General features: G+C 36.4%; 1 long non-coding RNA gene across 1 annotated transcript in view; it reads right to left on the reverse strand.

Annotated features, from left to right (window-relative positions):
* Nucleotides 1–565: 565 nt before the first annotated feature.
* Nucleotides 566–22,451, reverse strand: part of LOC134761288 (uncharacterized) — a 59,512-nt gene continuing 37,626 nt past the window's right edge. The window contains exons 2-3 of the long non-coding RNA XR_010139735.1: nt 1,413–1,638; nt 566–1,305 (exon numbers count right to left, since the gene is read on the reverse strand). This is a non-coding gene — a long non-coding RNA (uncharacterized LOC134761288). The remainder of the gene's footprint in view (nt 1,306–1,412; nt 1,639–22,451) is intronic.

The following is a 22,451-nucleotide window of genomic DNA, read 5'->3' on the forward strand; positions in this document are numbered from 1 at the left end:
GTACTGGAATGTTAAGTGAGTAATTGAGAAGTGAGGTCATATACTTCGAATTAGCAAGCCAGATCAACCAATGAAAACACACTTGCCCACAGCATTCTGGGTGTGTTGGCCCCCCATCCAAAGCTATTTAGGGAATGAGAATGTTGGTTGGGAGAGGAAATTACAGATTATCCCATTTCCATTTGTCTATAATTAAATAACCTTATGCAAAAATCATTTGTAAGAACTATGCTCCCGTCACTCTTATTTCACATGGAATCTTAGCTCGTCTTCTTGTAAGCAATTCCTCTCCCTAAACCATATATTCTTCTTGTCAGCATATTCTCAGTACCTGGCATGCTGCCTGACCTATAATTGGTGTTCAGTAAATGTTTGTGAAATGAATGAGTACTAAGACCTATCCCTCAGTTAGAGGTTTAGTTCAGTTTAGCAAGAAAGATTTGGAGGTTATTGTCATTGTTGTTTTCAAATGGAGCTATGTCGCGTCGATGTTAGCAGTATAATTATAGAGAACAGGAATGAAAACCTCATGAGAAACTTCCCTGTACTTCCTTGTTCACAAGTATCACAAAATATGAATCTTTCTTAAGATATTTTACATGATTTTTACTTTAGATGGTGTCTCAGTCCATTTGGGCTGCCATAACAATACTATAGACTAATTAGCTTATAAACAACACAAATGTGTTTCTTATCATTATGAAGGCTGAGAAGGCCAAGATCAAGACACCAGCAGATTCAGTGCCTGGTGAGGGCCCACTTCCCGGTTCATAGATGGCTATCATCTCACTGTGTCCTCATACAGTAGGAGGAGTGAGGGAGCTCTCTGGGGTCTTTATTATAATGGCGCTAATCCAATCTAATCACTCCCTCCAAAAGTCCCACCTTTCAAATGCCATCACCTTGGGGGGTTGGGATTTCAACACTGAATTTTAGGTGGACACAACATTCAGTCTATAGGAGATAGAATCTGGAAATTCAAGACAAGAGGAAAAATATATGTAATGTGTAAATGTTTCATATTTGAATCTTATCCTCAAACTCAGATATTCAAGAATTTCATATTATTTATTTTGTTCTAACTAGTGAATTTCTACTGCAGCAGAAAGTCCCTGGACTGATAAAACAATTTCAGTTAATCCTGTGACTCCCCCATTCCCTTTTCTAATATTTATCTACAATTATAGGGGCTTCCTCAGTGACCAAGTATGTAGATATGTGGAACCAGTGGAGGGAGAACAAGTAGAATCTGGTCTTCAGTGTCATCTGTTCAGTTCAGTTGGCCACATGCCAACCAGCATTATTCTGAAAGAAGGGAGGGAGTGGAGGATTAATTTAGGAGAAAGGATAGTGGGAAGGAAAAAAGAAATGCAAAGAAAAACTTGATTAATATCTCAAAAATATTATCTCACCTTTTTAAATTAGAATCCCATATTCCAGTTTTTATTTTATCACATCCCTACCCAAACTTCTTCCTTGTTTTTATTCGTCTTTCCACAAGCTCTCTGCACCCCATTTCCACTTTCCCCAGGGTCTGATTTCGCCTGGCTCAGGCTGTTTGTTTCTGTCTCACAGTTGTCCTGCTGCCAATAGGGTGGGATGACCAGGCTGGGCCAAGCTATCCGGATAATGTCATTCCTGGCAGGAAGAGAGATTTGCAACAGTAACACACATTGCGCCTTCCTCACATTCCGGACACTCCCAGGAATCATGAGGGGCCCACTTATACAAATTTGGCTCTCCAGTTCATTCATCTGGCAGCCAAGACCCACAAACTAAATCTGGTTTCCAGCAACAGCAGTGGTAACATCAATATCAAAACTGGTTTGGTGCATTCTACAAATATAAAAATTTGCTCTTTTTTTTGGCTTTGACAAGTACTCCTGCAAGCAGTGTTTCTGGAAACCACCTCCAATCATTATTTTTACTGAGAATTTAACTTTTTATGAATAATAACAATAATGACAACTGACATACAGTAAGCACTTTTCTAGGCTTAGGCTAAATATTTTACACACCCTCTCTCTCTAAATTCTCATTACAATATCATCTCCATTTTACCAGTAAAGAAATAGGATTTGGCTGGGCATGGTGGCTCATGCCTGTAATCCCAGCACTTTGGGAGGCCGAGGCAGGTGGATCACCTGAAGTTGGGAGTTCGAGACCAGCCTCACCAGCATGGAGAAACATCATCTCTACTAAAAATACAAAATTAGCCAGGCGTGGTGGCGCATGCCTGTAATCCCAGCTACTCGGGAGGCTGAGGCAGGAGAATCACTTGAACGTGGGAGGCAGAGGTTGCGGTGAGTGGAGATCATGCCACTGCTCTCCAGCCTGGGCAACAGGAGCAAAACTCCATCTCAAAAAAGAAGAAAGAAAGAAAGAAGGAAAGAAAAGAAAGAAAGAAAGAAAGAAAAGAAAGAAAGAAAGAAAGAAAGAAAGAAAGAAAGAAAGAAAGAAAGAAAGAAAGAAAGAAAGGAAGGAAGGAAGGAAGGAAGGAAGGAAGGAAGGAAGGAAGGAAGGAAGGAAGGAAGGAAGGAAGGAAGGAAGGAAGGAAGGAAGGAAGAGGATTATAGAGAATAGTTTAGCTACTTGCTTAAGGTCACATGACCTGCAAATATTGAGTCGAGAATTAACCCAGAATTATGCCAGACCTGGAACTCATATATAGATGAGGTACAGGTGTACACGTGTCTTTTTGATATAATGACTTCTTTTCCTTTGGATGGCTACCCAGTAGTGGGATTGCTAGGTGGAATGGTAGATCTATTTTTAATTCTTTGAGAACTCTCCATACTGTTTTTCACATAGGTCATACAAATTTGTATTCCCACCAGCAGTGTATAAGCACTTCCTTTTCACCACATTTGTGCCAAAATCTTTCTTTTTTTCTCAGCTTCTTAATAATGACTATTCTTGGCCAGGAGCAATGAATGTTTTAATCCCTGCATTTTGGGAGATCGAGGTGGGTGGACTGCTCGAGTCCAAGAGTTCAAGACCAGCCTGGGCAACATGGTGAAACCCCAGCTCTACCGTGGTCCCAGCTACTCAGGGGGCTGATGCAGGAGGACCTCTTGAGCTCAGGAGGTGGAGGTTGCAGTGAGTCAGGATCACACCACTGCACTCCAGCCAGCCTGGGTGACAGAGCAGAACCCTGTCTCAAAAAAAAAAAAAAAAAAAAAGGCCATTGTGGTTGGGGTAAGGTAGCATCTTATTGTGATTTTAATTTGCATTTACCTGATGATTAGTGATGTTGAGCAGTTTTTTTATGTTTGTTGGCCGTTTGTATATCTTCTTTATATATATATATGTATATTTTACTATACTTTAAGTTCTAGGGTACATGTGCACAATGTGCAGGTTTGTTCCATATGTATACATGTGCCATGTTTGTGTGCTGTACCCATTAACACATCATTTACATTAGGTATACTGTTGGTGGGACTGTAAACTAGTTCAACCATTGTGTATATCTTCTTTTGAGAAGTGTCTATTCATGTAATTTGTCCACTTTTTGAGGGGATTACTTGTTTTTTTTCTTCCTGATTGGCTTGAGTTCCTCATAGATTCTGGATATTAGTCTTCTTTTGTATGCATAGTTTGCAAAGTTTTCTCCCATTCTGTGGGTTATCTGTTTACTCTAATGATTATTTCTTTTGCTGTGCAGAAGCTTTTTAGTTTAAGTAGGTCTCATTTGTTTATTTTTGTTTTTGTTGCATTTGCTTTGGGGTCTTAGTCATAAATTCTTTGCCTAGGCCAATGCTCAAAAGAATTTTCCTTGGTTTTCTCCTAAAGTTTTTATGGTTTCAGGTCTTAGATTTAAGTCTTTAATCCCTCTTTAGTTGATTTTGTATATGCAGACCCTGAACTCTTAACCACATCATATTGGCCAACTGAATTGATACAGAATTTGTAAAATGATCTGTAACCTAAAAGATAATACCAGCAAAATCAATGTACTACAAAAAAGAGAAAATTAGATTTGTATCAGTTGTTCTGGTTTAAAAAAATGTTTATTTCTCAATTAAAATACTAGCATAGGTTTATAAATTACAGTGAAATATATCCTAAAGATTTATACTGTCGCAATGATGAAAGTAGTAACCGGAAAACCAAAAACAAAACAAAATAAACAAAAAAAAACCTATTCAATTAGGTTTGCTAATTCAAATTTCCACCTTTGCTCCTTTTTATAATTTTCTTCTCTTGGTACTTGGGGAAAAATACTATGGATATGTTCTTACTGTCAGTTAAATTTTAAAAATAATAAAATAACTGTGGAATGTGCATTTTTTTATCTTCACGCTATGAAAAGAAAGCCTGAGGTAGCTGAACCACCACTAAGCTAGGAATTAGAAACTACATTTAGTGAAAACTCAACCACTAACTGACTATGAAAACTTAGTAGACACATTGCTTAATCTCTCATAACTAAAAAAACATTCTGCAAAATAAGAGGGCTGGACTGAACAAGTTTGCAGGTTCCTTCCAGCTTGAAAATTCTATTACATCAATTATGTGGCTCAAATTACCAATATCCCTTTTCTGAACTAGCGGGCACAGAGGGAGTTCTTAAAGAAGAAAAACATACCAGGAAATTAAAAATAATTAAGAATATCATTAGAGATTAAGTCCAAAGTTCTACATTTCTAAAAGATAAGTAATTCTACTCTCTCAACTGTTGATGTCCTATAAATTCAGTTGAAATGACCCAACAATAGAATTTTTATATAATCAGGGGACATTTATCTTAAGTATCCCTCCACCTCCTTTATAGTACTGTCTCACTTATTCTCATATTGAACATAATTTACTCCACAAGTTTTCTCTGACATCCTCTGGAAAAAGATAAATAAGTGTATCCCTTATACACCCTAATACTCTGTGCATTTCCTGATACAGATTTTTAATGATTTACTGTGGTATGAATTGACTCTTCTTCCAATAATATCATAAACTCCATCTGAGAATCTCTTTTTCTCACCAACACTTACAACATTTCCTGGCACATGGTAATTGTTCAATAATTGTTGACTAAAATTTTCTGTAGTGTAATTTCCTTATTTTACAGATGAGAAACTGGGGCTCCGGGACATGAATGCTAAATTCCCAGTAAAGAGCTCTTTCCAACACACACCACTGCCTCTGAAACTTTGAAGTATGTATTATATATTTTCAGAGTAACTTTAAGTAGAAATAAGCATGATAATAATCATAAGATGCAAATATGATAAGACGTATGTGGAGTTTAAAAATCTTGCTCTAAAAAAATACAAGCAGAAAAGTTTTTGAATTGCTAGCTGTGGTATATAGATATAATCAAAGAAGTTGGTGACAATTACTCAGCTTTTAAATTAGATCATAACCATAACCGCTTAATATAACATAGATGTTTACCTCCAGGCCATGGCAACAAGATGAGAAAAAACTCAGAATTATAGGACTTAGAAGGAAAGAGAAAGTTGGAAACTTTTAATATCTAGTTAATAGATGGAAAGCAATAATTTGTAAGCACACACACACACACACACACAACACCACACCACATATACACATATACACAACGCTTTTAAAAATATTCACAGGTATACTTGTGCATTATACAAAAATATTCTGCCTCAACTCTATAAAGTTATAAAAGATTAGATGAGTCATCAGTATAGGTCTACTATGAATCAAACACTATACACATGATTTTATTCCTAAATCTGACTCTGACTCATTGAATCATTTTGAGTACTTAAGTTCCCAGAGTCCTCCACAGGCAAAGTGTAAGAAGCCAGTGCCCATTTACTGATATGGAGCCATCATCAGCCCACCTCCAAAACTGAAGGGAGAAGAAGCCTAAAGTGGAGGATAAGGAAGATAAGATAGATATTAGGTTGCCATTACTTTCAATGGCAAAAACCGTGATTACTTTTGCACCAACCTAATGTCAAGAGAAAGAAAACTAAAAGAAAGCAGAAATGGGTCCTCAAACAGAGCCCAATTCCACAGCAGCCACCTGGGGCCCATAAGAAAGTACTATGGGAACAAAAGCCAATGTTTTAAGGATGGCAGAGTAAAAGAGGAAAAAGGGTTATGACTATCACTTGAAAAGATTCTTATGATTCAGTATAGTTTACTATAACAGAAGAATTCACTGAAGAGAAGTGATTTATATTCTAAAATCAAACTATTTAAATCTCACTAAAAAGTTTAAAATAAGCACCTCACACAGATAGCTCATTTATAATCTAGCATTTATATATACTTATAACTAACAACATCTAACTGGTAATTACCAATACTTAGTAATTTGTATATTAATTAAAGTATATTAATTTTTGTTTTTGTTGCATTTGCTTTGGGGTCTTAGTCATAAAGGGAAACTTCTTTCCTATTTCTTTTTAGAATCCTTCCTTTCTTCTTATTTGCAAATCATTGAAAAGTTGTCTCTTTCAAAAGCTTTTGGAAGGAGAACAAACATACCTTTCCCTATGTAAACAATCCAATAATTTGGTTATAAAAATATATCCCATACTACCCTGAAATTCACAAGTGCCAAGGTCACTAGGAAATGTAACCAAGTGTCTGCATCAAAGGCAAAGTGTTTATATTAAGATAGAAAAATATGACTTCCACATTGGAGATTTCTCATAAATATTTAGAATATTATGAAATAGCTTATCTCCTTTGATTTAGATGTTATAAATCAACTTACAATAATAAAAATAGGACAACTGTGCATTTGTATGCAGAACAATGCTTGAAAAATAGAGAAGATTAATTTTTTTTAAAAGGCAGAGTCTCACTATATTGTCCAAGCTGGTTTCCAACTCCTGGCCTCAAGCAATCCTCTCTGCTTAGCCTCCTGATTAGCTGAGATTACAGGCATGAGCCACCATGCCCAGCTATAGATGCTAGATTTTTTAAATTGCATTTTTTTAAAGTATAAAATATGTATCACTTTAAAATATGCTTTAGTTTCAGCAAGGTAAAATAAACCATCAAAACTTCAGAGATCCTTTAGAGCGTTTTATAAAAAGAAAACTAGCAGAATTATTATGTGACTAAAAGTGAAAGAACTCCTCAATCCATGCTTATGTAGAAGATTTTTAAACTTTAATCACTAAAGAAAATGACCTAAGTTGGGGTTATCACTTCTTTAAGGCCATGCTATCTACCTTACCTAATTTGACTTTCTGTCCTTACTAATCTCAAACCTTGAGTGGATTCTTACTCAAACTCTGTCTCTGCTTCTTTGCTGTGTCTTCCCCACAGCTTGGCTTGGTGTATTTTTTGTTGTTGTTTTTGCATTTTTAGAAAAATATAACAAATGAAAAGTACTGCTTCCTTCTCATTGCCATTTTATGAAATTTTCAGGTTATAAGATTTTCCTCTAAACGTCTGTTGAAGAAAGAGGAATCCTTAAAAAAAAAAGAAGTGATCACTCCTTCACCAGGAGTAGGGATGGGAAGAAATAATAACCCAAGGGAGAAAAAGTGATAAAAAACAACTGCTTATAGTGGTGTTTGGAGAAAATTATGTAAATATTTATGCAAAGACAGCTTTGCAGAACACATCGAGCTGCATTAGAACTGCTCGTGCCAGTGTGCACAGGCAGCCTCACAGTTGGATCAACAGCCTGAAAAGCAGATGTGCCAATTTCCTGTATTTGATTATGATGATTCCTAATTATGCCAAAGCTGTGGCAATGTCCTTCCCTAGAATGACTCTTAATTTTGTTTTGCTAAACCACACACACAACCTGTTTTGGATGTGTAATTCATTGTCACGTTAAGTCTATGAAATACTCATTTGTTTGCTTAATAGTTCTGAGGACAATAATTCTCAGGGATGCTGTTTTTTTTTTAATTTTGTATTCTCAAGCACACAGTGGAAAAAAGAAAGAAAATATGCATAGTGATATAGCCATGCTGTTCAAAATCAGTGAGGCATAGACTTTCCCACCACTGTCTACAAATTAAGGGAATACTGTTTTATGGTTGTTCTTCAAAGGCCAGTTTTCTCATTTCACTTGTTTACATTTACAATGTCATTATCAACGACAAAAAGAAAACCTCAGCATTGGCTGGGCATGGTGGCTCACACCTGTAATCCCAGCACTTTGGGAGGCCGAGGCAGGCGGATCACCTGAGGTCAGGAGTTCGAGACCAGCCTCAACATGGAGAAACCCTGTCTCTACTAAAAATACAAAATTAGCCGGGCATGGTGGTGCATGCCTGTAATCCCAGCTACTCGGAAGGCTGAGGCAGGGGAATTGCTTGAACCTGGGAGGCGGAGGTTGTGGTGAGCCAAGATTGTGCCATTGCACTCCAGCCTGGGCAACAAGAGTGAAACTCGGTTCAAGAAAAGTAAAAAAAGAAAAAGAAAAACAGAAAACTTCAGCATGGATTGTAAGTTATAGAAAACTAGTAAGAAACATATCAGATGCCAAAATTAACAAATAGCATGACCATTTAGGTACTTAGAACTTAATAGTAAGATAGCTGAAGGGGAAAAAAGCAAAATATGATTAATTAGTAGAGCCATAAAACCTTCCGTAAGAACGTGTATAGTTACAGGAACATTTGCTAACCAAGACTTTAACAGATACATTATTTTGCAGCTCTGATCCCATAATATTCATATTTGCTTTATAATTTAAAATGTGCTTTTTATTTATAATCCCTTTTTATTCTGTACAATGATCCTAAAAGTTCAATATTGTTGATATTTTCATTTATAGATGTAGAAATGAGTTCAAAGAGGTTAAATTACATGTTCAAAGTAAACAGTAGAACAAGGACTTAAGCTTTGACCTGTAAGTAGACCATCAATTATTTATTAAGTACCTATTTATTAACTAGGCTTGATCCATATGAAAGATAGTGACAGGGCAAAGCTTAAGTCTGGCACCCTCCCGTTTCAAACTTTTAAGGAACTGCAATGTCATGTCTCTCCCTTCCAGGGCTCTAGCGCCTTCCTGCTGCTCCATGGATGAGGAAGCAACTTAGGCCCTTCTACCCCAGGGAGTGACCCATGCTTTAGATATTTCTCTGCAGTTTTCTCTCAAATTCCATCTACTTTTCCTATTTCTCAGCCTAATCTAAGCCTAATCTCCTCATTATGGAGAAACTTAGAGAACTTGATTGTGATTTGCACTCAAATGTAAGCTAGGTGAAGAAAAATTGTTTGTTTTCTTTTATCTTACATTTCCAACAGAATCTCTAATGTGGACCTGGAGATACTGTAGGCTTAGTACATTTCTGTTAAATAAATGTAGTTGTAGTCCATCCTTAAACTCACAAAGCTGGCTACCTGCCTGTCTTATTTTTTATTTTTAAACAAAGTACACTTAGAAGAAAGAATGCAATATGCAATATACAAAATTAAGAACTTAATGTAGGAGTTGAGAGTATATAAAAAACCAAAAGAGCCTGAGATGGGCCTAGATAGAGGTAGTTTATCTGAAAAATGTTCTCTAGAAGCAGGAATGAGGAAGTGTGTGGAGAAAAAACACCCAATATAGAGTTTTATAAGCAAGATTGCCATTGTAGGTGATAGGAGCTTGACTCTCTCAAAATATCTTAACAATGTACAGAACACATTCCAGACTGTCCAGTGACAAACAAAAGGTTGGATAATTCATCTGAGAGCTCCAATGATGGAGGGCCACCATCACAGTGTTAATATCCCTACACTTCCAGTAGCACAAGCAGGTTCCCAAAGCTTTGTAGAAGGCCCTGACAAGGAAAGTAGAAAGACAGGATAGTGGATGCTATTAACACAAGATGAGTCTGAACTTACATGGAACTAAACATGGGAGCAGCAGCTAAAATTTAAGGTTGGTGGAGAGGATGTGACACAAAGCACCAAAGGCATCTGCTCCAACAACACAAAAGAAAATCAAAAGATATTAGTGGTATAATTATTCTAGTTACTGAAACTAGAAGAAATTTCTAGAATTCTTGGAATTCAGGAAGAATACTATCTTCTGATCACTGAATTAACCAAATATCTCAAGCATTGTTACTTCTCTTTTCAGCTATTCACCAATGTTGAATGGCACCTAAAAATCAGTTCAAACTTACAGAAATGCTGCAAGCTTACCAACAGGATTCTTAAACCACATGTTTAAGCAGAAAAGAGAAATCTAGGGTATATTGTCAAATTAACTTACACCTGAAGACTGAAACATAAATTTAGGAATAAATAAGATACTAAATCTAAAATAGTACTTTGTGGGCATGCAATCAACTACAGCATTTTATAAAGGATTGAGAGTGTGTAACATTTGGATACTAAACTAGAATTTATTTTTAAACATAGTACATTTAGAAGAAAAAATACAACATATAAAATTAAGAACTTAATGTAGGACTTGAGAGCACATTATATAAAAAAGGAAAATAATCTTTTTCATTTAGAAGGAATCCCCACATTACTTAAATCTGAGAAAGGTAAACTTAGGCTGTAATATGTGCCCTGGACCAATTTCCCTACCAGCTTTTAAGAAAACTATGAAGGCTTAGGGTAGATTTACATGGTTCAGGTAACTATTACATACAAAACCATTATATGCAAAATTTCTGGATGCTGCAGAAATGATGACGTGAATAAGTCAAAGTACCTGACATAAGGAAACCTACACTTGGTTTGGAAAGTAAATCTCTTGCTTTTGTACTAGTAGTACAGTCAATGCATTACACTTGCTAAATAAAAGATGAGGGAATAATCCATAGGAGGCAGATAATGCTATGAACTTGGTTGTAAAACATAGCTTCATAAACAAAATTAAATTTGGACTAGGTATAGAAGAATGAAAATAATGAAGATTTGGAAGACAGAGGAGAGCTTTTCAGGCAGGAGAAATCTAAATATTACTCTTGAACAAAAATCTTAAAAATAAAAAATAAGTTTAAAATAAATAAGTGAGTAGAAGTGCATCCCTGGAGCATTAGATAAATTTTTCTCACAAAATGAAAATATATTTTGAGGAAAAAGGTAACATAAGATTGGAAAGCTAGATAGGAGTCATATTTAAGAGAATTGTGAATGCCAGCACTGAAATTTAAAGTTTAGACTCCGAACAATAGTCATTGACGATTTGGGGCAGGTGGTGGAGTGAGAGGAAAAACATTGTTTTCAGAATATTGGAACAATGTCAGTGATGGCTGAAGGGAAAAAGATCTTTTGTAGTCCAACTTCAAATGATCCCAAAATCTCCACCTGAATTAAAGGCATAGCAAAATGTCTTTAATTTGAAAAATAAATGTAAATCCTCTCTGGAGAAAGATACTCTTTCTCAGGCCTCAAATTATGTCTACAATGTTTCATATGCAATGACAGACAAGCAATTTAAATCAATAAGAAAAAAAGCTACAACCTAATCAAAGCAAAACAAAACAAAAACACATGAAAAAATAAAAAAAGAGCTAGGGGATGCCATCAGAAGCTTTAAAAAACTGTTTGATAAGTTAAAGAGAATAAAAATATTTTGACCGAACTAGAATTTATTTTGAACAAAGTAACATTTTAAAAAGAAAAATGCAATAAACAAAATTGAGAACTCAATGTAGAGTTTACAGCAGATTATATAAGTTGAAGAGAAGACTAATGAGCTGGAAGGTGGATCAGAGGAAAAGATTCAGAGAGAGTATAAAGAGACAAAAGTATTAAAAAAAAGAAAGAAAATCATATTAAAATTATAGAAGAGTAACAAACCTAACATATGTATAATTGGAGAACCAAGAAGGAAAGAAGAGAGATAATCAGGAAGATGAACAGAAATGTTGGAAGTCAGAAGAACATAAGATGACTTCAAGCTACTGAAAGAAAATGACTGCCAACTAGGAGTTTGACACTACAGAAAAGTATCTTCCAGAAACTGAGGAGAAATAAAATTATTTTAAGACAAATATAAACAGAGGATGTGTTGATTTCAAACCCATATTGAATTTTAGGAAATTCTAAAGAGTATTCTTTACACTGGGGAAATATGATCCCAGATAGAAATTCAGAAATGCAATACAAAAATAACACAAAGTGGCAAATATATGAGTAACTCTAAATAAATATTAACTGTTCAAACAACAATAATAATAATGTCTTCTGAAGTCTAAAATTTACCAATAATGTAAATAGATGGCAATACAGCATAAAAATTGTGAGGGAGATAAATGGAATTAAAGTGTTCTAAGATCCTTCTATTATCCAGAAAAAGAAGAGTACTAATTTATACTTCTTTGATAATTTAATGATGCACACTAATTTCTAGGATAGTCACCAAAAGATAATAAAACAATGCATGGCTTTTAAGATAAGGCAGGGGGAAAAATAGAAAAATTCGAAAATCCTGAATGAATCCAAAGAAGGAAAGAAAAAAAAAAAGACAAAAAGAAAAACTAGACCAGTTGGGATGAATAGAAAACACACAAAAGTATGGTAGATTTAAACAAAAATCTATCAAAATTGAATTAAATGTGGCTAGCTTATGTTCCAATTAAAATATAAGGATTATTAGAATGGAATTTATAAAACAAAACTCAACTACCCGCCTACTAAAATAGATAATGCATATATAAGTGCAGATAAAAATGGGGGAAGGGAGAGCATCAGGATAAACAGCCAATGCATGCGGGGCTTAATGCCTAGGTGATGGGTTGATAGGTGTAGCAAACCACCATGGCACAAGTTTATCTATGTAACAAACCTGCATGTCCTGCACATGTGTCTCAAACTTAAAATTAAATTAAACTAAATTTTAAAAACAGAAAAAATTGAATGTATAAGAATAAAGTAAAATGAGGTTTATATTGCAAACACTAATCAAAAAAAGCTGATATCCCCATATTAATATCAAACCAAGTAGGTTTTAGGGCAAAAAGCAATATTAGGGCTCAAGAAAACATAATAATAAAAAAAAGTTTAATTCACCAGGAAGATATAGTTCTAAACATGAGAAGCAAAAATTGAGAGAACTAAAAGAAGAAATAAATAAATCTACACTCATAGTGGGATATTACAACATACTTCTCTCCAAAACTAATAGAATATGCAAATAGAACATTAGTAAAGATACGAAAGATTTATCAACATGATTGACAAAATAATCTAATTTTGTCATGTAGTAGATACTGCTTGCAGCAATAGCAAACTACATATTCTTTTCAGATGCCCAGAGAACACTGACAAAAAAGGACCATATGCTGGGACATAAATTAACATTGTGTACAAAGTATTATCTTAAGCCACAATGAAAATAAACTAAAAACCTATAATATTAATTAAAAATGATTACTGGAAAAATGTTTATGTGTTTGAAAATTAATAATAAACTTCTAAATAGTCAAACGGTTAATGAAGAAATTAAATTTTGAAATTAGAAAATATTTTAAATGCATAATAGTGAAAGTTCTGCTTGTCAAAATTGTGGGATACAGCTAAAGCTAAGTTTATGATCTTAAATGAATATTTTTTAAAACCATAGTTGAAATTCAATGAGACATGCATTCATTTCAAGAGAAGAAAAAGACCAGCCCAAAGAAAATAGAAAAAAAAGAAAATGAAACATAAAATTAATGAAATAGCAAACAAACACACCATAATGAGGATCAGCCAAACCAAAAGTTGATTCTTTAAAAACAAGGCACAGCACATTGAAAGGGCATGTGAAGAAAGGAAAACACAATGCAGTAGTCACAGATTTGGCTAACAGGAAAATTCGAAAATTGAGTATCAATATTTCATCTTTAAATGACCTATAACACTGATAAAATAAAGATTCTTATCGTTAAATTTTTAATGTTAAAACTTGGTACTCTTGCTTCTGGTCTAAGCTCCTCCAGTCTCTCTCTCCATCTCATTACTTTCAGTGGGATAATGTGAAATTCCTCAGTGATGCACATTGCCTTAGCATGGTTTATGAAGCCTTTAATGGTATAGTCCTTATCTATCCAGTATCATTTTCCACTACCCTCTATCCTGTACTTCATATCTCCGAAATAACTACTTGTAGTTTCTCAAACACGTTCATGCTTAATTCTACTTGCAATTTCATGTGACATTAATGGGAAATAAATGATATTCTTATTTAACCAACTTGTATTAATAGCTATCCTTCAAGAAGGTATTAAGTATTCTCATTGTGGTCTTTCCTGATGTCCCACCTACACCCAAATAAATACACTTTCCTTTGTGTTCCCATATACTCCATGTTCCCACATCAACTATAACACATACCTTACCATTTTATAATTACTTAAACTTTGACTTTCTCAAGTATTTGTGAGCAGCTTCAAATTTTAAAACTCCATCTCTAGGACTTTAATAATTATGAACACAAATAATTGAAAAAATAGAAACTTCTATTGAAAACCTTCTTACAAAAGACAGACCACTATCCTCTATGTGATCCCTCATAGAATGCCTAATTTTTTTAACTACTACCATGCAAGCTTCAGAAGGTAGGATGTTTTTAAATTAGAGGCCATTACATTATAATCCATCTGCCAGACTATTTTTAAAAATTAAGTTAACCCTTTCTTTCATTATGTGATCTTATGTCCAACATCCACTGTTGATCAAGGCACTTAAATAAGCTTTAAAGTAGCAACCAGGTGGTCCTGCTAAGTTTTGAGGCTATAACTCCACAGGGACACAGGGAATTACTCTCTACTTACTTAAAGTCTAGTGTGAAGGCATGCCATGATGAGAACCACTCTAATTAATAGACCATGTATCTGCAGGACCTATGCACCTTGGGTTTTGGGGGAATAGTCTTGGTTTCAGTTAGTCTCTTCTATTTCCCCATAAGTACATAACAATCTGTGAGATATGTGTTTCTTTACGTGTGTTTGTGTGTGTATACATACATATATAATATATATATACACACACACATAAATATAGTCATCCATCTCCTATCTGTTATCTGTCTATCCTTCCCCAAATGTTTCAAAAAAAGATGTTAAGATGAATTATGAGAATAAATATAAAATATTTTCAACAAAAAGTGCTGGAACAACTGAATATTCACATGCAAAGAAAAAATGAATCCTAATACAGATCTTATACCCCTCACAAAAATTCACTGAAAATAGATTATAGACCTAATTGTACAACACAAAACTATAAAATTTCTTGAAGATAACATAGGAGAAAATCTAAATGATCTTTGGTTTGGTGATGACATTTTAGATACAACACCAAAGGCATAATGCGTAAAAGAAAGAATTGAAAAGCTGGACTTTTTCCAGAATAAAATAATTTCTGCTCTGTGAAAGACACTGTCAAGAGTATAAAAAGAAAAGCCAGAAACTGGAATGTGCAAAAGGCAAATCTGATAAAAGACTGTTATCCAAAATATATAAAGAACTCTTAAAACTCAGCAATAAGAGATCACTCAATTACAAAGTGAACCAAAGGCTTTAACAGACACCTCACCAAAGAAGACACATACATGGCAAATAAACATATGAAGGAACATCCACTCCACATCATGTCATCAGAAAAATCCAAAGAAAAACAACTGTGAGACACCATTACGCATCTATTAGAATGACCAAAATCCAGAACACTGACACTACCAGATGCTGGCAAGAATGTGGAGAAACAGGAATTCTACTTCATTGCTGGGGGGAATGCAAAATGTTGTAACCACTGTGGAAGACGGGCAGTTTCTTACAAAACTAACACGCTCTTACCATAAAACCCAGCAATCACACTTCTTGGTATTTTCCCAAAGCAGTCGAAAACTTATACTTACAAAAAAAAACTGTAAGAGATGGTTACGGCAGCTTTATATATAATTGTCAAAACTTGGAAGCAACCAAGATGTCCTTCAGTAGGAGAACTGCCAAATAAATTGTGGTGCACCAAGTGAATGGAATTCTACCGAGCACTCAAAAAGAATTGAACTATCAAGCCATGAAAAGATATGGAGGAAACTTAAACGCATATTACTAAGTGAAAGAAACCAATCTAAAAAGGCCGCTTACTGTATGATTCCAACTATATGACATTTTGGAAAAAGAAAAACTATGGAGACAGTAAAAAGATCAGCGGTTTCCAGGGGTTAGGAAGGATGAATCGGCAGAGCACAGAAGACCTGTAAGGCAGTGAGAATATTCTGCATGATACTATAATGGTAGATACATGTCATTACACATTTGTCCAAACCCATACAACTTACTACAACAAGTATGAACCCAAATGTAAACTGTAGGGAATAATGATGTGCCAATGTGCGTTCGTGAAATATAACAAATATACTACTCTGGTGGGGGATGTTGATAGCGGGGAAGGCTATGGATGTGTGGAGGCAGGGTATACATGAAAACTCTCTGAACCTTCCTTTCAATTTTGCTATGAATCTAAAACTGCTCTAAAAAGTCTTTAAATTAATTAATTAATTTAATGTAATGTAAAAGGGTAAGATTTTAAACCAAATCTAACTTCACATGCCTGTAATCCCAGCACTTTGGAAGGCCAAGGCTGGAATATTGCTTAAGGCCGGGAGTTTGAGATCACTCTGGGCAACATGACAGAAATTCATCTCTACCAAAAAGAAAAAAAAATTAGGCGTGGTCGCGCGCCTGTAGTCCTAGCTACCCTCAGGAGGCTGAGGTGGGAGGATCCCTTGAGCCCAGAAGTTTGAGGTTACTGTGAACCATGATTGGGCCACCACATTCCAGCCTGGACCACAGATGGAGTTTCTCTCTCTTAAAAAAATTAAAATGAAAATAAATAAATAAACCTAACTATAGCTAGCTGTGTTAGATTCTCTGGAAACACAGAATCTAAAAAAAAAAATGTTTAAAGCTCTATGACAATCATAATACATTTTTTAATGATTTATAAATAAAATAAGGTATTTTAGAATTACTTCATTGGGAAAATTTCTTCCCAAGTCTTTTAGACTTAGACAAAATGAAGACAAATAACCTGTTACAAGTCCAAGGATGGTGAAGTACTCAGAAAAGCCTATTTCCAAAGCGTGTATTGAATAGGTTCACTTTTCTCCATCCTCGCAGCCACTCCATCACGGTCCAAGCTACTATTATCTCTCCCTTGGAAAATTAAATGGTTTTCTATCTAGTTTCTCCTTTTCCACTCTTGGCAGTCTTTAATGCACGTTTTACATAGCAGCTAAATTGATATTATAAAACCACAAACCTGATAATGATACTTCCCTGTCTACAGGGAAGTGCTTCAGTGGCTTCCTACTGCACTTAGGATGAAATCCAGATTCTTAGCCTGATGGCCCCTACCCACACCCCCAGCCATCTTGGGTTATTCTCCCCTCATGTTTTATGCTCCAGGCATATCAGCGTTCTTCCCACTCTTTCCTTCCTTGAGGTCTTTAAACATACTACCAATTCTTCCTGGAGTGTTCTTTCCCCCACCCATAACCTGGCTAATTCTTAAACATCAATTCTTCGGAGTTGACTTCCATTTCCTCTTCCCCCACAAATCTAGGTGAAGTCCGTTGGTTTGGGTTCTCTGGAAACCAGATTCTGAGATGGAATTAGGAGTGTGAATTGTTTCTGAGGGGCAACGCCTGAACAGGAAAGCTGAGAAAGCAAGATTGAGCAAGAGATAGCTTCAGACAATGATGCTGAAGACACATTCTCTGCCAGACCAGCCAAAAGATCTGGAGCAAAGATTCTCCATTGCAAGGGTCTCACATTGGATAGCAATGGCTAATCCCTTACATGACTGCCTTTTTCAGCCACGGACTAGAGTCACCTCTTCAAAGCAGAAGCTAATCCTTATGAAGCTAAAAGCTGAAGATTACGAGCTAGCCACCTGCCTTGGGTCTTGGCAGGAAGTTATTTCTTTTTTATTTTATAATTTTTTAGAAAATACAGATGGGTTTTTGCTATGTTGACCAGGCTGGTCTTAAACTCCTGACCTCAAGTGATTCTCTCATCTCGGCATCCCAAAGTGTTGGGATTACAGGCATGAGTCACCACAACTGGCCAGCAAATTATTTCTTTATTTTAAAATTTTTTGAGGTAAAACATCCATATAAAATGCACCATATTTGCCATTAAGTGTACAGTTCAGTGGTGCTCTAAAAACAGTCTTTAAACATAAGAATACATTTATATTCTTTCCTTTTCCCTTCATCCCCCTTCCTGCTACCCTTCCTCCGCTCTAGTAACCACAAGTCTACTTTCTATCTTAATGAGATCCACTTTTTTAGCTCCCACATATAAGTGACAACATGTGATGTTTGTCTTTCTGTGCCTGGCTTATTTCATTTAATAAAATGACATCCAGTTCTATCCGTGTAGCTGCAAGTGATAAAATTGTATTTTTTTATGGCTAAATAATATTCAATTGTGTATATATACCACATTTTCTTTATCCATTCATTCACTAATGAGCACTTAGGTTGATTCCATATCGGGGCTATCGTGAATAGTGTTGCAGTAAACATACGGTGCAGATATCTCTTCGATATATTGATTTCCTTTCCTTTGGATATATATCAAGTGGTAGAATTGCAGGATCATATGGTAGCTCTATTTTTAGTTTTTTGGAGGAACCACCACACTGTTCTCCATGGTGGTTGTACTAATTTACATTCCCATCAACAGTGTATGAGGGTTCAACTTTCTCTACATCCTCTCCAGCATCTGTTAATACCTGTCTTTGATACAAGGCATTTTAATTCTAATGAGATGATATCATTGTGGCTTTGATTTGCACTTTTCTGATGATTAATGATGTTGAGCATTTTTCATATATCTGTTGGCCAATTTTATGTATTCTTTTGAGAAATGTCCATTCAGATATTTTGCCCTTTGTTTAATTGGATTATTTGGTTTTTTGCTATTGAATTGTTTGAACTCCTTATAAATTCTGCTTATTAATCCTTTGTGAGAAGGATAGTTTGCAAATGTTTTCTTCCATTTAAGGTGTCTTTCCACTTTGTTGATTGTTTCCCTTGCTGTGAAGAAGCTTTTTAGCCTAATTTGATCCCACTTGTCTATTTTTGCTTTGGTTGCTTGTGCTTTTGAGGTCCTACACAAAAGTTATTTGCCAGGCCAGTGTCCCAGAGGATTTCTCAATGTTTTCTTCTAGCAGTGTCATAGTTTCAGCTCTTAGCTTTAAGTCTTTTATCCATTTTAATTTGACTTTTTTGTGTGGTGAGGGAGATAGGGGGTAGTTTCATTCCTCTGCATACAGTTATCTAGTTTTTCTAGCACCGTTTATTGAAATGACTCTCCTTTACCCATTGCATGTTCTTGGCACCTTTGTTGCAAATGAGTTGGCTGCAATGCATGAATTCATATCTGGTTTCTCTATTATATTCTATTGGTCTATGTATCTGTTTATATAACATTACCATGCTGTTTTGGTTACTGCAGATTTGAAGTAAATTTGGATGTCAGGTGGTGTCATATTTTCATATTTCCAGCTCAATTCTCTTTGTGCAAGTTTGCCTTGGCTATTCAGTCTTGTGGTTCCATATAAATTTTAGGATTTTGAGGGGCCAAGATGAGATCTCCAACAAATGTGTCTACAACTTAGGCAAGGCAGAAGGTCTGCACATACCCCTTGGAAAGGGGGTAGAATCCAGGGATCCAAGCAGCATTGTTCTGCAGGCCCCATTTCCACAGCACTTCAAAAGATAAGACACACTGCCTTGGAATCCCAACCAGCCACCAGCAACAGGGTGGAGACTGCCTGATATCTAATGGAGCCACTGGGGAGAGGGGCAGGCACCATCTTTGCTGTTCGGTCAACTCAGCTGTTCCAGCCTGTGGGCTTTGGAAAGTCCAAACAGTCCAGATGAGGAAAGGTGCCCCTAGCAGTGCAGCACAGCAGCTTTGCCAGATTTTGGCCATACTGTGCCTTTAAGCAGGCCCAATCCATTCCTCCTCACTGGACAGGGCCTCCCAGCCAGGCCCTCCAGCCACCCCCACCCACACATATTTCAGATAGAGCTCTGATCTCTCCCAGGGATGGAGTGCCCGGGAGAGGAGGAAGGGCCACCACCTGGGTTGGTTGTACGACTACATCTCAGCCATTCCAACCGACAAGCATTGGAGAGTCCAAGCTGACACAGGCAGAGGCGGTTCTCCAGCATGACGCAGTCGTTGTGTCAAGATGTGGTCAGAATGCTTCTTTAAGTAGGACCCTAATCTGCTACTCCTTGTGGCGGATCCTCCCAGCTGGGTCTTCCCAGTCGGGGCCTCTGGCCACCCCCACCTGTGTTCTAGGGGCCAAAAAAGCTCTAATTTCTCCCTGGGACAGAGTGCCTGAGAAGCAAGGCAGGCCACCAACTTGGTTGTTCCGGTTTCTCAGCCCATTCAGCCTGTGGGCCCTGGAGAGCCCAAACCAATTGAGGGCTGAAAGTTATCCTCAACACAGCACAGCTGCTCTACCAAAAAGCAGCCAGACTGCTTCTTTAAGCAAATCCCTGATCTCATTCCTCCTGAATGGATAAGACCTCCCAACTGAGGTCTCCAGCCACCTCCTACAGGAGCATTGGGGCGGGAAATAGGTCAGTAACCCCCCGGGACAGAGCTTTCATAGGAAGGAGCAGGCTGCCATCTTTGCTGTTTCACAGCCTTCACTGGTGATACCTCCATGTACAGGAAAAACTGAGGCAATTAGGGACTAGAGCGGATCCCCAGCAAACTACAGCAGCCCTATGGGAGAGTGGCCTGACTTTAAAAAAACAAACAAACAAACAGAAAACAACAACAACAAAACTCAACAAAAACCCTATCCAAAGGTCAGCAACCTCAAAGATCAAAGGTAGATAAGCCCACAAAGATGAGAGAGAATCAATGCAAAAATGCTGGAATACAAAAAGCCAGAGTGCCCCTTTTCCTCCAAATGACCACAACACCTCTCCAGCATGTGCTCAGAACTGGGGTAAGGCTGAGATGACCAAATTGAGAGAAGTAGGCTTCAGAAGGCGGGTAATAACAAACTTCACTGAGCTAAAGAAGCATGTTATAACCCAATGCAAGAAAGCTAAAAATTGTGATAAAACAATACAGGAGCTGACAGCCAAAATGGCCAGTTTACAGAGGAACATAACCAACCTGTTAGAGCTGAAAAACACACTACAAGAACTTCACAATAAAATCACAGGTATTAATAGCATAATAAAGCAAGCAGAAGAAAGAATTTCAGGTCTTGAAAACTATCTATCTGAAATAAGACAGGCAGACAAGAATAGAGAAAGAGAATGAAAAGGAATGAACAAAACTTCTGAGAAATATGGGATTATGTAAAGACACCAAATCTAAGACTGATTGGGGTACCTGAAAGAAATGGGGAGAATGGAACCAAGTTGGAAAACATACTTCAGGATATCATTCAGCAGAAGTTCTCCAACCTAGCAAGAGGGCCAACATTCAAATTCAGGAAATCCAGAGAACCCCAGTAAGATAATCCATGAGAAGATCAACCCCAAGACACATAATCATCAGATTCTCCAAGGTAAAAATGAAAGAAACAATGTTAAGGGCAGCCAGAGAGAAAGGCCAGGTCACCTGCAAAGGGAAGTCCATCAGATTAACAGCAGAAACCCTACAAGCTAGAAGAGATTGGAGGCCAAAATTCAACATTCTTAAAGAAAAGAATTTTCAAAACAGAATTTTATGTTCAATCAAAGTAAGCTTCACAAGTGAAGGAGAAATAAGATTCTTTTCAGACAAGCAAATACTGAGAGAATTTGTTACCACCAGACCTGACTTGCAAGAGCTCCTAAAGGAAGCACTAAATATGGAAAGGAAAAACCATTAACAACTATTACAAAAAACATGCTGAAATACACAGACCATTGACACTATAAAGCAACCACATAAATAAGTCTGCAAAATAACCAGCTAGCATCATGATGACAGAATCAAATTCACACATAACAATACTAACCTTAAATATAAATGGGCTAAATGACCCAATTAAAAGACAAAGAATAGCAAGTTGAATAAAGAACCAAGACCCATCAATATGATGTCTTCAAGAGACCCATCTCACATGCAAAGACACACATAGGGTCAAAATAAAGAGATGGAGGAAAATTTGCCAGGCAAATGAAAAACAGAAAAAAAGCAGGGATGCAATCCTAGTTTCTGACAAAAGAGATTTTAGACCAACAAAGATAAAAAAATTCAAAGAAGGGCATTACATAATAGTAAAGGGTTCCATTCAACAAGAAGAGCTAACTAACCTAAATATATATGCACCCAATACAGAAGCTCCCAGATTCACAACAAAGGTCCTTAGAGACCCTCAAAGAGACTTCGACTCCCACACAGTAATAGTGTGAGACTTTAACACCCCTGACAATATTAGACAGATTATCAACAGAGAAAATTAACAAAGATATTCAGGACCTGAACTCAGCTTTGGATCAAGCGGACCTGTTAGATATTTACAGAACTCTGCACCCAAAAACAACAGAATATACATTCTTCTTATCACCACACAGCACT

This window comes from Pongo abelii, chromosome 3 (assembly GCF_028885655.2).
Source record: "Pongo abelii isolate AG06213 chromosome 3, NHGRI_mPonAbe1-v2.0_pri, whole genome shotgun sequence".
In the NCBI taxonomy this organism is placed as follows: Eukaryota; Metazoa; Chordata; class Mammalia; order Primates; family Hominidae; genus Pongo; species Pongo abelii.